Source organism: Bubalus bubalis, chromosome 13 (assembly GCF_019923935.1).
Source record: "Bubalus bubalis isolate 160015118507 breed Murrah chromosome 13, NDDB_SH_1, whole genome shotgun sequence".
Lineage (NCBI taxonomy): Eukaryota > Metazoa > Chordata > Mammalia > Artiodactyla > Bovidae > Bubalus > Bubalus bubalis.
This window is the reverse complement of record NC_059169.1, coordinates 75,651,804-75,667,108: the sequence shown is the minus strand read 5'-3', so window position 1 is coordinate 75,667,108 and position 15,305 is coordinate 75,651,804. Positions and strand designations below refer to the sequence as shown.

Sequence of the window (15,305 nt, the reverse complement as noted above, 5' to 3'; positions counted from 1 at the left end):
AAGAAATAAAAACTGTTTTGTGCGATGTAATTTGTTTAATTTCAGTTCAGTTCAGTTCAGTCGCTCAGTCGTGTCCAACTCTTTGCGACCCCATGAATCGCAGCACGCCAGGCCTCCCTGTCCATCACCTACTCCTGGAGTTCACCCAGACTCATGTCCATCGAGTCAGTGATGCCATCCAGCCATCTCATCCTCTGTCGTCCCCTTCTCCTCCTGCCCCCAATCCCTCCCAGCATCAGAGTCTTTTCCAATGAGTCAACTCTTCCCATGAGGTGGCCAAAGTACCGGAGTTTCAGCTTTAGCATCAGTCCTTCCAAAGAAATCCCAGGGCTGATCTCCAGAATGGACTGGTTGGATCTCCTTGTAGTCCAAGCAACTCTCAAGAGTCTTCTCCAACACCACAGTTCAAAAGCATCAATTCTTCGGCACTCAGCCTTCTTCACAGTCCAACTCTCACATCAATACATGACCACAGGAAAAACCATAGCCTTGACTAGATGAACCTTTGTTGGCAAAGTAATGTCTCTGCTTTTCAATATGCTATCTAGGTTGGTCATAACTTTCCTTCCAAGGAGTAAGCGTCTTTTAATTTCATGGCTGCAGTCACCATCTGCAGTGATTTTGGAGCCCCCAAAAATAAAGTCTGACACTGTTTCCACTGTTTCCCCATCTATTTCCCATGAAGTGATGGGACCGGATGCCATGAACTTCATTTTCTGAATGTTGAGCTTTAAGCCAACTTTTTCACTCTCCACTTTCACTTTCATCAAGAGGCTTTTTAGTTCCTCTTCACTTTCTGCCATAAGGGTTGTTTCATTTAGAGATGCTCAAATTTCAAACTTCCAGTAAGATGTGCCCCAAAGGGAACCAGAAAGTTGGGAAAGCTGGGCGTACAGCTGGGGAAAGGGGTTAGGGCTAAAGACAGTCATTTGGGAGTTTTTATGTAGGCGGCAGTGGAAGGTATGGGTGGATAAAGAGGATTTGATAAAACACAAGAGAAGAACCTTACAGAAAAGCTCTGGGAAATAACATGGCAAAGAACCTAGAGAACTTAAGAGGCCAAAGGTATTAAAAAGTTAACATTAGAAGGAGCATCAGCCATGTAAGTGTCCCACAACGCTCGTGTGGGATGGACGTTAAATGGAGATGATGAATTTTACACCTTGGGGAAATGAAGTGCAGAGACAAGTAAGACGCCACTGAGAGCAAATCCAGTGGAGGGAAAGGACCAGGACAAAACAGACTGTGGCTGCTGAAAGTGAACGAGTGTCTTTCATCCTGACTCATCACTGAGACAGTGTGCGTGGATGGAAGATGACTTCAGCAGGAAGCCTTCAGTGGCTGCCTAAGTGGGGAGTGAAGGAAGGCTTGATGGGGAGGTATGATGAGAAGGCATCAGCAAATGAGCAAAGCAGGAAGGATGCTCCTCTGCCCACTGCAACCTTTTACTTTATATTTGGGGCAAGATGTCCCTGGGAAAGTGCTTCCATGATTCCTACTGGGGACAAATGTTTACCCCGCTCCTCCATTCCTCATGTTTCTGCAGAGGTAAGAGAACATCAGCTTCCCAAGAAGGGGCAAGTCGCTGTATTCCCCGTTACTTCTCCTTGAGAAGAAGCAATTTATCTGATTTTTATGTTTGGGGAAAGTTAATGAGCATGTCGAGCTCATCACCTTCCTCCCGTAGAATCAGAGGCGGCACAGAACCTCCTATTCATTTTCAATAGCCCGCCACAGCTGGGGAAGACTGAGCTGTCGAGCTCTGCCTGTAGCTGAAGGGCCAGATTATATCCAAGGGGCTGTATTAGGAAACCCACGTGGTCACAGATGTAAACCACTTTGGTTGACAAACGGAACTGAGAACTAACCAGCTCGTGTTCTCCGGTTCAGTCCTACTGATAGTAAGGCATACGGTATGTGCGTCACATGTCTGACTCCCCTGTTTGCCTTTCAACTAGGCTGGAATTCAAGGGGAGAATGTGTTTAATTATAACCACCTTAAAGCTAACTTTCAAGGAGACTGTTGCTGCAGCTGCTAAGTCGCTTCAGTCGTGTCTGACTCTGTGTGACCCCATAGACGGCAGCCCACCAGGCTCCCCCGTCCCTGGGATTCTCCAGGCAAGAACACTGGAGTGGGGTGCCATTTCCTTCTCCAGTGCATGGAAGTGAAAAGCGAAAGTCAAGTTGCTCAGTCGTGTCTGACTCTTAGCGACCCCATGGACTGCAGCCTACCAGGCTCCTCCGCCCATGGGATTTTCCAGGCAAGAGTACTGGAGTGGGTTGCCATTGCCTTCTCCGAGGAGACTGTTAGAGACACAGAAATATAAGGTCTCCAGTTCTCATCTGCCAGTTGAAGGGGTGAGGGTAGCTAATACCTAAAATCCTTTGTGTGTGCGCACGTGCTCAGTCATGTCTATTTGCGCCCCCGTGGACTGTAACTCACCAGGCTCCTCTCTCCATGGGACTTTACAGGCAAGAACACTGGAGTGGGTTGCCATTTCCTCCTCTAGGGGATCTTCCTGACTCAGGGATCAAACCCTCATCTTTTGCGCCTCCTGCATTGGCAGGCAGATTCTTTACCACTGCGCCACCTGGGAAGCCCCCAAATTCCTTTCATCCATCTCTAAACATTCGTGTGTTCTTGTATACAAGCGCATAAGATATAAGTAGGGGGAAATCAGGAGTTAGAGACATCCTAGGAGCAAAAGGAAGTAAAGATTTCAAGTAGAAGCAGGCGGGTAACCATGTAGTCCAGCAGAAAAGCCTCCTGGGATGAAGGCAGATCGAGAGATCAGAGGGTACCTTATCAAGAGCAATCTCCAAGAGAAAAAGGGATCAAAAGAATGAAGACCACTGTACGTAAACAAAAATGTATATACACGCCTACAGACATAGAGGAAAAGACATAGGCAAACCAAAGAAACAAAGAATCAACCTGGAAAAAAAATTCCTCCCCATTCCACTGATGAGAAATCTATGCTTATATAAGCCTGTTCCCTCACTAGATTACAAAACTTGGTGCCTCTGCATCTAAATTTTCCCAGGGGGGCGGGGAACAAAACAGCCACAAAATGCTTAAAGGAAAATGCTAAGGACTGTTTGGCTCAAAGACCAAAACAAAGCCTTTTAACTGAGCTGAGGACAGTAGAATGTTATTTTGCTCTCTTGTCCCTTGGAAGCTCTGAGACCTTTTCAGTTCCAAGATTGCATATGGCAGGGGCGTAGGTGAGGAGGGGTTCCAGGCTGTGAGCGCCATGGGGACCGTGATGATCTGGGTCAGGTCAAGGCACTCAGGGCCTGAGGACCAATGCATTTCATCCGGTTCATTAGTGAGCACCTCTGGGAACAGAGGGGAAGAAAGTTTTTTTTTTTTTTTCCCCGGCTGCTGTAAACAGAAATCTCAGTGAGCTCTGTCCTGAATTCTTGCACAGGAAATCTCTGCTCACCTGCCTTCTGAGACGCAGGTCTCTGGCGGGCACCCTCCAGAGGCCCAGGTGAGATGCCGTCCACGCAGAGAAATTGGTTGCTATGTGTTTCATTGTGGCAACCGCGATCCACGAGGGCAAAGCTGATCCACCCGGGCTTTCAGCTATAATCCCCCCCGGAATCTCTCCCTGCTGTTCCAGGGATAATTGTCTGGTTATCCCCGAGGCCAGTTCTTACAGCTTTCACATAAAAATCACCTCTTGCATAAGACATGAAATTTAAAATCATCCCTTCGTAGCTATCACTGAGTCACTCTGTTACCTCTGGGACAGATATAAATTATGCATTCTTTGAGTCTCTTGAAAATTTGAGAGGCACAGGGGGACAGAGAAGGATCTCACTGGCATGCATACATATACATATATATATATATATATATATATATGGCATTTCAGAAAGAAACAATAACTTGTGTGATATTAACTGCCCCGGAGGCTCCCTGCATGGTCAAGAAAATTGCATAAAGCGTGAGAAACTAACAGCAGGCTTGCATGCTAATGACGGCTGGTGACAAGGACTCGTTCAATGTCACTGCTTCCTGTCCTCACGCTGCTTGTTGTCCTTATCTCAGTGACATCTCCGCAACTGATGCAGCCCCAGGCGTGAGCGTCTTTCTGGGCGTCGGTGACCACGAGGGCACTCAGCAGGGCCTGCATTCAAACCCTCTGCGTGCCTTTGCCAGCCCTTCCCCCCACGCCACTCCTTGACACCGAGAGTCCTCCGTCTGTACCGTGGAGATGGGTAGGGATCCTCCGGAGCTAGTTTGATTTTTACCCCTTGGTGCCACCCAGGTCCGCAAACACGTGGATGTTCCTATTTCAGAGACGGCGTGACATGTTCTTAATCAGCATGAGGAAAATGCAACGGCTGTCACCGGGAGAAAAAAGGGATCTGTGTGTTCTGGTGCTCGCCTGCTACAATGACCTATTTCACACCAGCATCTGGCCGGTGTTGATGAGCTCTTCCAGATGTGTGTGGGGGGCGGGGGGGCAGCACGGCCCAGCAAGTGCGTTACCCAGACGCCCACGGAGCGCTACAGATGTTCCATGCCACAGTCCACATTCAACACGGACCTGACTCATTTTCCCCCCATTGTTATTCTAATAAAAGAACCTTCCTGAGAGAATCAAGGGTCTGATTCTCGTTTACCTCAGAGGCCTCAAATAATCTGCACGCGTGCTTGCTCAGTCGCTCAGTCGTGTCCAACTCTTTGTGACCTCATAGACTGTAGCCTGCCAGGCTCCGCTGTCCACAGGATTTCCCAGGCAAGAAAACCAGAGCTGAGTTGCCACTTCCCCCTCCAGCAGATCGTCCCAACCCAGGGACGGAACTCACGTCTCCTGCATAGGTAGGCAGGCTCTTTACCACTGCACCGCCTGGGAAGCCCACCTGAGATAACCAGAAGACAAATGAATGAACAGCATCCTCCCAGATCAGTCTCACCACTGAGGTTAATTCCACTGCGTGGTTTCTAAGAGCTGCTGGTGACTGTTGGAGGAGTTTACTGACTGATCGGAAAAATGAGACAAACTTCAGTCTCCTGCTTGAAAGGCTTCCCTTGGGCAAAATGCACCGTGTAATGTTAACTTTTCAATTTAAAAATTACAGACATATGGAAACTACTGCTCCCCCCACCACAAACAGGAGAGAAAATCACTGTCCAGATGCTAAAACATGTACCACTGTCGCCGAAAACATCCACCAACTCTGTATGAAATGCCTGAAGCCCTTGACCTAATGAGGTTACTGCCAGGGATACAAATGAGGAGAAGAGAGAACGAAACTGAGAAAGAATTTTGTGTGTGAATTGCCATATTTCTCCTGTCATTTCACCAATTTTCTTCTTCAAAATTACAACATGGACTGCAGATCTTCAAGGCTAGTACTTCATATGGCAGAGCAAGTTCTATTTAAAATGTAATACATGTGTCCATCTGATAGGAGAGAACAAGGGCCCACGGGAGAGGTTTTTCAGATAGGGACGGGGTTCTGTGTGTGTGTTAGTCTGTAGCCCGCCAGGCTCCTCTGTCCATGGAATTCTCTAGGCAAGAATACTGCAGTGGGTTGCCATTCTCTTCTCCAGGGGATCTTCCAAACCCAGGTCTCCCTGCATTACAAGCAAAGTTTTTTCCTTTGGAGCCACCAGGGAATCCCCTGTGTGGGGTCTTAGAAAGGTATAAAGATGCCAATCAGGAAAGTGAACCACAGAAAGGCTACTCCCAGCCGCTTAGTCAAAGTGTGGTGCAGTGAGCGGATTTTGCAAAGCAAAAAGTTCTTTCAGCCTGAGCCCTTGCGGCATGTACCACTCGGGTACCTTGACCTCCACGGCACAATCCATCAATTTCTACTAATATTAATGTTGTGGGTTGAAATCAGAGCTTGGAAGACACTGATGGAAATGGTTTGATGAGTGAACCATGCATGCCGCTTCCTAAGTTTCCCATCGTGGTAATTCACTGTGAGACATGGGTGGACACGTAGAATGCTGGCGCTTCCACTGCTGATCAAAATAGACGCTTCGTTTTCCACTTTAATCCCAGCCAGAGCATCTGTACCGTCTCAACACCTGTCATGCTTGAATTATCCATCAAGAGGAACCACCGGTTTCCAAAAAACATACTTTATCATCATAGGGGATTCCTTGCTTGAGAACCATGACACGGATATTCACACCAATTTGCTGCAGAGACACGAGGCGCGGAAGATCCAGGACACTCAGGATTCTTCCACAGTGACTGACATCAGGACCGGGAACTGTCAACAGCACCACGCCTGGACCTGCCGGATGCTCTAGGAACTAAGCATCAGACTGAAATGGGATGGAGAGGGAAACGGACTAACGAAAGCCGGATGTTCTTGCGCCTTCCCTCGTGGAAGTTTCTGCAAAGTAAGGTCTGAAAACACAGACGAGACTAAGACGATATACAAGGCTGTGGAATAAAGACGACGAATAGGACCAGGAAGACTCAAAAGGAGCTCTTTTTGGCCAGTTGAGAGGCAGGCAAAGTGGGTGAGGGGGCAGTAACAACAGGGAAAACAGGATTCCTGGAGGAAAGGCACAGGGAAGAAGTTTACTGCTTTACAAGATTTGGGCTCAAGTTCACCTAGGACTTAACCAGGGCTTAAGAATCCATCGGTCAGTGCAGGGAACAGGGGCTCAATCCCTGGTCTGGGAAGATCCCAGGCGACATGGAGCAACTAAGCCCATGCGCCACGACTCTCGAAGCCTGCGTGCCTGCAGCTTATGCTCCACAACAAGAAAAGCCTCTGCGATAAGGAGCCCATGCATTGCAACTAGACAGTAAGAGTCCCCGCCGGCCATAACTAGAGAAAGCCCATGGGCAGCGACGAAGACCCAGTGCAGCCAAAAATAAAAGTAAATGAAGTTCATCTAAACCGACTCAGGTTCGACCCCTGGGTCGGGAAGATCCCCTGGAGAAGGAAATGGTCACCCACTCCAGTATTCTTGCCTGGAGAATCCCATGGACAGAGGGGCCTGGTGGGCTACAGTCCATAGGGTCACAAAGAGTCGGACATGACTGAGCGTGCCAAAACTGATTTTTAAATTTAAGTACCTATAACTAAAGAATAGTTTTGATTTTGAAAGAAAAGGTGCAGGTGTCAGGTATGGAGTGAGTCACCTGGTCCTCCAATATTTCACTTTACTGAGAATACACATCAGTATAAAAGACCTCCTGAAAGGAGATAGGCCGGGGTATGGCCCTCTCATTTGGGCTTATAATGAGAACTAGAGGGAGCTTGACTCCCATCTGATACTTCCCATCTCCGAGGCCCCCTTGGAAGCAAGCGCTGCCTGCTGATGGGTGAGAGCTGAGAGGACAGCCTGCCAAAGTGAGGGGTTTCCCGCGACGAGCCAGGCCCGTCTCAGGAGGCCCTGACACCGCGCTCTCACAGGCCTCCACTCCATGCCTGCCTCTGACGAGTGGAAAACACATCAGCTCCTCTCTGGACAGAGGTAAGCGACACAGGAGACTTCGGGAGGCGGCCTTCAGGCCGTATCTTCCAAGCACCTAAAAGCAGTGTTGTTACAGCATTCCTAAGAAGTGGATGTGAGAGCTGGACTATAAAGAAAGCTGAGCACCAAAGAACTGATGCTTTCGAACTGTGGTGTTGGAGAAAACTCGAGAGTCCCTTGGACTGCAAGGAGAGCCAACCAGTCCATCCTAAAGGAGATCAGTCCTGAGTGTTCATTGGAAGGACTGCTGCTGAAGCTGAAACTCCAATACTTTGGCCACTTGGTGTGAAGAACTGACTCATCTGAAAAGACCCTGATGCTGGGAAAGACTGAAGATGCAAAGAGAAGGGGACGACAGAGGACGAGATGGCTGGATGGCATCACCTACTTGATGGACATGAGTTTGGGTGAACTCCGGGAGTTGGCGATGGACAGGGAGGCCTGGCGTGCTGCAGTCCATGGGGTCACAGAGTCGGACACGACCGAGCGACTGACGTGAACTGAAGAAGTGCCCAGCCTTCATGCTGACCCAGCAGACCTTGGGCTTTTCTCGAGAGTCGTGTGTTACAAGATGCTTTTACACTGCAGTTATCACCCAGTGACTGTCTATCCTGGTGGCTCAGAACAGCGGGACCAGGACTGTCATCAGAAGAGTAAGGCAGATTCCTCAGTCATTCAGCAAAGTGCTGGCTGACGTCCTCTTCACCCGATAAAACGTCTGCCTGGGATTTCGGGATTTTACACCAGGTTCTCCTTTGTAAAATCAATCAACACAGGTGGCATGACCACCTCCTAGTTACAAGGGATGAACATGTGCACCATGAGTGTATCTACAGGGCTAAATCCCTGGGAAGGACATTCTAGAACTACACTGTAATATGTAAGTTCCTAAAGACTGAAAAGAAAAAAAAACAAAACAAAAACATGAAATAATTTACATTCTGTTGTGAAGTATCAACTTCGTAGTCTAATGAGAAACTTGTGAGAGGAGATAATGAAAATAAAAATATTTTCTTCAATTAAAAAGACAACTCAGGGAGAATCGTTGAGAATGAAGAAAATGAGATCTTAAAAAGCAGGCAGAGTAGCTGCCTAAATCTGCTTCCCAGGTGACACAAATGGTAAAAGAACCCCCCCCACCCCCACCCGCCGATGCAGGAGATGCAGGTTTAATCCCTGGGTCGGGAAGATCCCCTGGAGGAGGAAATGGCAACCCACTCAGTAGTTTTGCCTGAAGATTCCCATGGACAGAGGAGCCTGGGGGGCTACAGTCCACAGGGTCGCAAAAGAGTCAGACGCGACTGAAGTGACTTAGCACAGCACACAGCTGCCTAACAAATGCATAGCCAGTCCCAGCACTTTCCCACTTAGACTGGCCCCAAATCCTTAACAGGAACTCTTGCCATGAGACACCAGAGTTTAAACGGAGAGTGAAGTGGAGTAGCTCATCTCTCCTGCTTTTAAGACCTGACCCGCCCGTCATTCACGTTTCTCCTTTCTTCAGGGAATCTTCCCACACCAAATGGGCTTAGGTTCCATGCAGGGTGATCTCACAGGCCTCTGTGCTTTTTCTTGATATAAATCACACCTGCACTTATTTTTCCACATCTCTCGACCCCCCTGGATCTGAGCTGTCCAATATCGTAGGCCCTAGTTCACGCGTGGCTACTGAGACTTGAAATGCAGTGAGTTCAAATGGAGATGACCTTTCATGTAAGATACATGTTGATCGGATTTGGAAGGCATTATGTGAATTCTGCTAGAAGGATGCAGCCTGGCTGACACCTTGATTTGAGTGCACTCCATTAAATCCTCTGATCTTTAGTTCTATTAGAGAAGACATGTGGGTTGTTTTAAACCCATTGTGGCTGCTAGAAGGTGGACCTATATGGATTACATAGTATTTCTGCTGGATGGAAAGCAAAAGTCAAGTCACTCAGTCGTGTCTGACTCTTTGTGACCTCATGTACTGTAGCCTACCTCTGTCCTTGGGATTTTCCAGGCAAGAGTACTGGAGTGGGTTGCCATTTCCTTCTCCAGGGGATCTTCCCGACCCAGGGATTGAACCCAGGTTTCCTGCACTGCAGGGAGACTCTTTACTGTCTGAGCCACCAGATGGAACTGGGGTCAATTATAAGCTCCAAGAGGTCACGGCTCCCTGCCTTGCCCCATCGCACACTCTGGCTCAAGCTAGCTAGTTCAAAAGAGCAGGAATGAAGGGAGCAATTTAAATAGAGTTCCTCTCCTTTCAGAAATCTGTAATCCACTCATTACTCTGATAAACATTCTATTCTATTCTAAAATTTGCAATCCACTCATTGCTCTAAGCCAGGTACTGTGAAAGGCCCCGAGGACACAGAAATAAACAAGAAGTGGTTGCCAGGGGCTAAGAGGGGGAAGAGAGATGGGGAGTGACTGCATGGTGGGTATAGGGTTTCCTTTGAGGATGATGAAACTGTTTTGGAGCTTGATGGCAGCGACGACTGCATAACTCTGTGAAGGTACTAAATGTCACTGAACTGTTCACTTTAAAATGGTTAATTTTTTATTATGTGAATTTCATTTCAATAAAAACTAATAAAACAAGAAGATGGCACTGTCCCTGGTCCCTGACTTCAGGGATCTCAGTGTAGCTCAGAGTTGTATGTACATGAACATGTGTGTGCCATAACGCACTAGAGGCCTATGCCAGAGCCGTATCCAGGTCACAGCTGCTTGCAGGGGATCCGTGGCCGGGTGGAGAGAATGTGCCTGGGTAAAAAAAACAGGTGTCAGGAAAAGCCTGAAAAGGGAATGGCAGCTGTTTTTCCTAAATCTTCCTAAATTTTCCTAAATATGATTTTTTTTTTCTTTTTAAACCTTGCAAAAGTAGAAGGACTAATTCCACTAAGAAAGCGCAAACATTTATAGCTACCCTAAGTGACTTCTCAAACTCTTGGCTTTCTCTATCAGTCTCTGTCTGCTTGTATGTCTCTAGCCTGATTCACAGTCCTTATACGGGAAAGCCGGAGTCCTTAAAGTCACAGCTATGATAATTACTCACAAACACAGAACCTTTGGGGTAAGAGTTGTTTAAAATGGGAAACTAGAGAAAGGGAAATGGGAACCACAGACTTGATCGATTCTATGGGTGATGCAATAAAATGGGCATGCAATGTATAATCAGAGACAAAGAAGGGGAAAAAACAAAAACAAAATAAAACCAGTTTTGCTCTGAATTTTTTTGACTACACAGGATAGTCATTTGAAGCCATCTGGCTGCTGATACAAACAAGATGTAGAGACCTAAACACAACTTGGGAGGAACACCAGGAGGTCATCAGACTCACAGGACAGACACGGCAGCTAAGAACATTTGGCTGCTCTTCCAGTGGGAAAGACTTAACCACCACCTGGAAATATTAATAAAAACGATCTCAACTAAGAGCTGACTCAAGCTCAACTTTAGTGTAAACAAAGAGGAAAAGGTAAGTTTGGGAAAATATATTTTGATTGAACAGGATTCTATACTGTTTCCAAAAGTTTTGACACGCATGAAAACTTTTATTTCTAATTCTCAATAATGATGAATGAAAACACAAATATTAATTCTCAATCCAAATGCTACTTCTTCTGAAAGGACTTCCTATCAAAAGAAAAATCACTCACTAATTATAAAAAGTCACCTTGCTTTATTTTTATCAGATCACTATCTGATACCTTCCTGTTCACTACCTGTTTCCTTCTGCTTTCCTCCTTCTAGAAGGTCAGCTTGATCTGAGCACAAATGGTATTTCTCGTTCACTGTTTCATCTGCAGCATCTGAGAGTGCCAAGTCTTAGAAGATAATTTTGCTGAATGAATAAACAAGAAATTCAAATTTATTATTACCTGACTTAATTCCACATCCCATCTCCTCCCCCCAATGATTTATAAAACTTTATAACTGAAAGACATTAATTTTATATCTAGTCTAGAGGTCATACTCGACTTATTGAGTATAAGTAGGGATGTGAGTTTGACCATAAGGAAACCTGAGGGCCAAAGAATTGATGCTTTCAAACTGCGGTACTGGAGAAGACTCTTGGGGGTCCCTTGGACAGCAAGGAGATCCAACCAGTCAATCCTAAAGGAAATCAACCCTGAATATTCATTGGAAGGACTGATGCTGAGGCTGAAGCTCCAATACTTTGGCCCCTTGATGTGAACAACTGACTCACTGGAAAAGACCCTGATGCTGGGAAAGATTGAAGCCAGGAGAAGAAGGAAATGACAGAGGATGAGATGGTTGGATGGCATCATCGACTCGATGGACATGAGTTTAAGCAAGCTCTAGGAGATGGTGAAGGCCAGGGAAGCCTGGAGTGCTACAGGACATGGGGTCTCAAAGAGTTGGACACAACTGAGCAACTGAAAAACAAAAATATAGGATCATTTAAGAGCATAACACCAGAAACCCTACTGCCTAGATAGGAATTCTCCTTCCTTATTTTTTTTCTTCTAGGATATGACCTTGGGTAAGCTACTTAACCTTTCTCTGACTTGGGTTTCCTCATCAGTAAAAATCAAGTTATATCACATGGTTGAAGACTAAGCGTCTAAAATAGTGTCTGGAACCTACTAAGCACTAATAGAAACTCCATAATGGATGGAGACTTCCCTGGTGGCTCAGATGGTAAAGAGTCTGCCTGCAGTGCAGGAGACTTGGGATCATTATCTGGGTGGGGAAAATACCCTGGAAAAGGAAATGGCAACCCACTCTAGTTCTTACCTAAGAATCCTATGGATGGAGGAACCTAGTAGGTTACAGTCCATGGGGTTGCAAAGAGTCGGACATGACTGAGCGACTTCACTTTCTTTCACTTCCCATAATGGGTGGAAGTCACAGAAGAAAGATTGGTGGCTTAACAAAATGTGGAATTTTCTGTCCTTAGATGGTTTCAGGAATGAGTTTTCTATACCCAGAGGTATTCAAACAGAGACTTAATGACCCACTCGTTGGACATACTGGAAGAAAGATTTATGCAGCAGAAAGCCATTGACATTAGGTAACTCTTAACATCCCCCTTCCTGTTCCTGAAACCTTTAGCTCTTATGGTAATGACTAACACAGTGAACTGAAGCTAAGAAGGAGACAGCACAGCTCCCAAGTGCAAAAGCAAAGAGCATTTTAGGCTCCAGATTTTCGTAAGAGAGTTGATGTCTTTTCGTATGTGAGGAACTTCCTGCTGACGTCTGACCACCAGTGTTGGTCTTTCCTGACCTCCTCACAAGGACTGAGGGGTAGATGAACGTAGGGACTGGGGTACATGTGTTCTTGGAGATACTAAAAGTTAGACTTGCTTAGAAGGCTTACAATAAAGAAAACTAAAAGGAATGTGGAGGGAAGAAATTATAAAGATGCTGAGATCTGCAAATGAGCCAAAAAAAAAAAAAAAAAACCCCAGACAAAAACACTATAGTTCTTAATGGAAAAGGAAGAATTTAAATATATTCACATTTAAAGAAATCCATATCTTACTACAGAGAGAGGGATAGGAAACTGGGAACAAGCCAGCCTCTCCCCAAGAGGCCCGAGGTAGCGAAGAGCAGGCTCGGGGAGTTCTGAGGCCAAAAAGACAACCATCGGAGGGACAGGCTGGGCAGGAAGGGCGATGTGCGTGGGGAGTTCATCAAGACGCAAGCAGCTCATAGCGTCTTTTTAAAAGAGGGTGAGACCTGAAATCTAGGTTCAGCATGAACGAACGTTATCAGTGGGTTCTAAATGGTGGTAAGGAGAGACATAACCTGGGACACTCGAGTCCGTGAGAAACACAAAATCCGAGGTCACCTGCAACACCAGGAAAGACCATTAAATGGCATTCTGAGTTTGTTTTCACATTAGGTGAGTTTTTTTTTTTTTTTTTTTTTTTTTTCCATCTTGCACATGTGGTCTCATTTTACTTTATTTTTTGCTTATTGTCACCGAAGCACCATTTATTGAATGGTCCAGTTTAACTGCACTGATCTGACATACCTTTTTTTTTTTTTAAACTAAAAGAAGGATTTTTTAAAATTGAGTTTACAATATTGGTTTGATTTCTGTCATACATCAACATGAATTAACAATAGGTATACACATGTCCCCCCATGTTGAACCTCCCTCTGACCTCCCGGCCTTTCCCACCCCTCTAGGTTATTAGAGTCTCAGGTGAGTTCTGAGTCATACAGCAGATCCCCACTGGCTGTCTGTTTTCGTATGTTAGTGTCTGTGCGTCCATGCTGCTCTCCCCACTCACCTCACCCCCTCCCTCCTCTCCCCCTGTATTAGGTCAAGTTTTATGATACTACATTCACTGCAAATTAACGACCTGAGCATGCTGAGTCAGCCCACCTTCAGTCTTTTGTTTCTGTAAACAATAATGGACCTTTTAGTACCAATAAGTAATGGTATGAGCATTCGCAGACATATCATAACTTAATTCTCACCAGTGGTCGATTTGGAGCAGCTTCCCTGTGAGGTATTTTCAAGGGCTGACCAGAATAGCTCTGCACTAAGAACAGTCTGTATGCTCAGGTGAATACCTAAAAATACCCACTTATTCTCCTTTCTATAGCAGTCAAAGTCATTTTCAACCACCCTACAAAAGACTTTGATGTCAGTGTGTGTTAGCTTCAGCTAAGCTGTTTCAAATCCTATCCACACATTTGGGAAGATTCTTTCAAATTGGTAAGCTAACCAAAAGTTACTTTGAAATTGCTATGCCCCTTCCACACTGTTTGCATACGAATTTTTTAATTTAATTGGAGGCTAATTACTTTACAATATTGTATTGGTTTTGCCATACATCAACATGAATCTGCCACAGGTGTACACGTGCTCCCCACACTGAACCCCCCTCCCTCCTCCCTCCCCGTACCATCCCTCTTGGTCATCCCAGTGCACTAGTCCCAAGCATCCTGTATCCTGCATTGAGACTGGACTGGCGATTCGTTTCTTATATGATATTATACATGTTTCAATACCATTCTCCCATTCATCCCACCCTCTCCCTCTCCCACAGAGTCCAAAAGACTGTTCTATACATCAGTGTCTCTTTTGCTGTCTCGCATACAGGGTTATTGTTACCATCTTTCTAAATTTCATATATATGCATTAGTATACTGTATTGGTGTTTTTCTTTCTGGCTTACTTCACTCTGTATAATAGGCTCCAGTTTCATCCACCTCATTAAAACTGATTCAAATGTATTCTTTTTAATGGCTGAGTAACACTCCATTGTGTATATGTACCATTGCTTTCTTATCCATTCATCTGCTGATGGACTTCTAGGTTGCTTCCATGTCCTGGCTATTATAAACAGTGCTGCGATGAACATTGGGGTACACGTGTCTCTTTCAATCTGGTTTCCTCAGTGTGTATGCCCAGCAGTGGGATTGCCGGATCATAGGCAGTTCTATTTCCAGTTTTTTAAGGACTCTCCACACTGTTCTCCATAGTGGCTGTACTAGTTTGCATTCCCACCAACAGTGTAAGAGGGTTCCCTTTGCTCCACACCCTCTCCAGCATTTATTGCTTGTAGACTTTTGGATCGCAGCCATTCTGACTGGTGTGAAATGGTACCTCATTGTGGCTTTGATATGCATTTCCCTGATAATGAGTGATGTTGAGCATCTTTTCATGTGTTTGTTAGCCATTTGTATGTCTTCTTCGGAGAAATGTCTATTTAGTTCTTCCCATTTTTTGATTGGGTCGTGTATTTTTCTGGAATTGAGCTTCAGGAGTTGCTTGTATATTTTTGAGATTAGTTGTTTGTCAGTTGCTTCATTTGCTATTATTTTCTCCCATTCTGAAGGCTGTCTTTTCACCTTGCTTATAGTTTCC

General features: G+C 45.6%; 1 protein-coding gene and 1 long non-coding RNA gene across 3 annotated transcripts in view; both read right to left on the bottom strand.

Annotated features, from left to right (window-relative positions):
* Positions 1-15,305, bottom strand: part of LOC123328863 (translation initiation factor IF-2-like) — a 384,326-nt gene that overhangs the window by 145,945 nt on the left and 223,076 nt on the right. The window lies entirely within an intron of this gene.
* Positions 10,201-15,305, bottom strand: part of LOC123328843 — a 61,583-nt gene continuing 56,478 nt past the window's right edge. The window contains exons 2-3 of one of the 2 annotated variants that reach the window (XR_006543842.2): positions 11,177-11,295; positions 10,201-10,213 (exon numbers count right to left, since the gene is read on the bottom strand). This is a non-coding gene — a long non-coding RNA (uncharacterized LOC123328843). The remainder of the gene's footprint in view (positions 10,214-11,176; positions 11,296-15,305) is intronic. The other variant, XR_006543843.2, reaches the window with a different exon arrangement.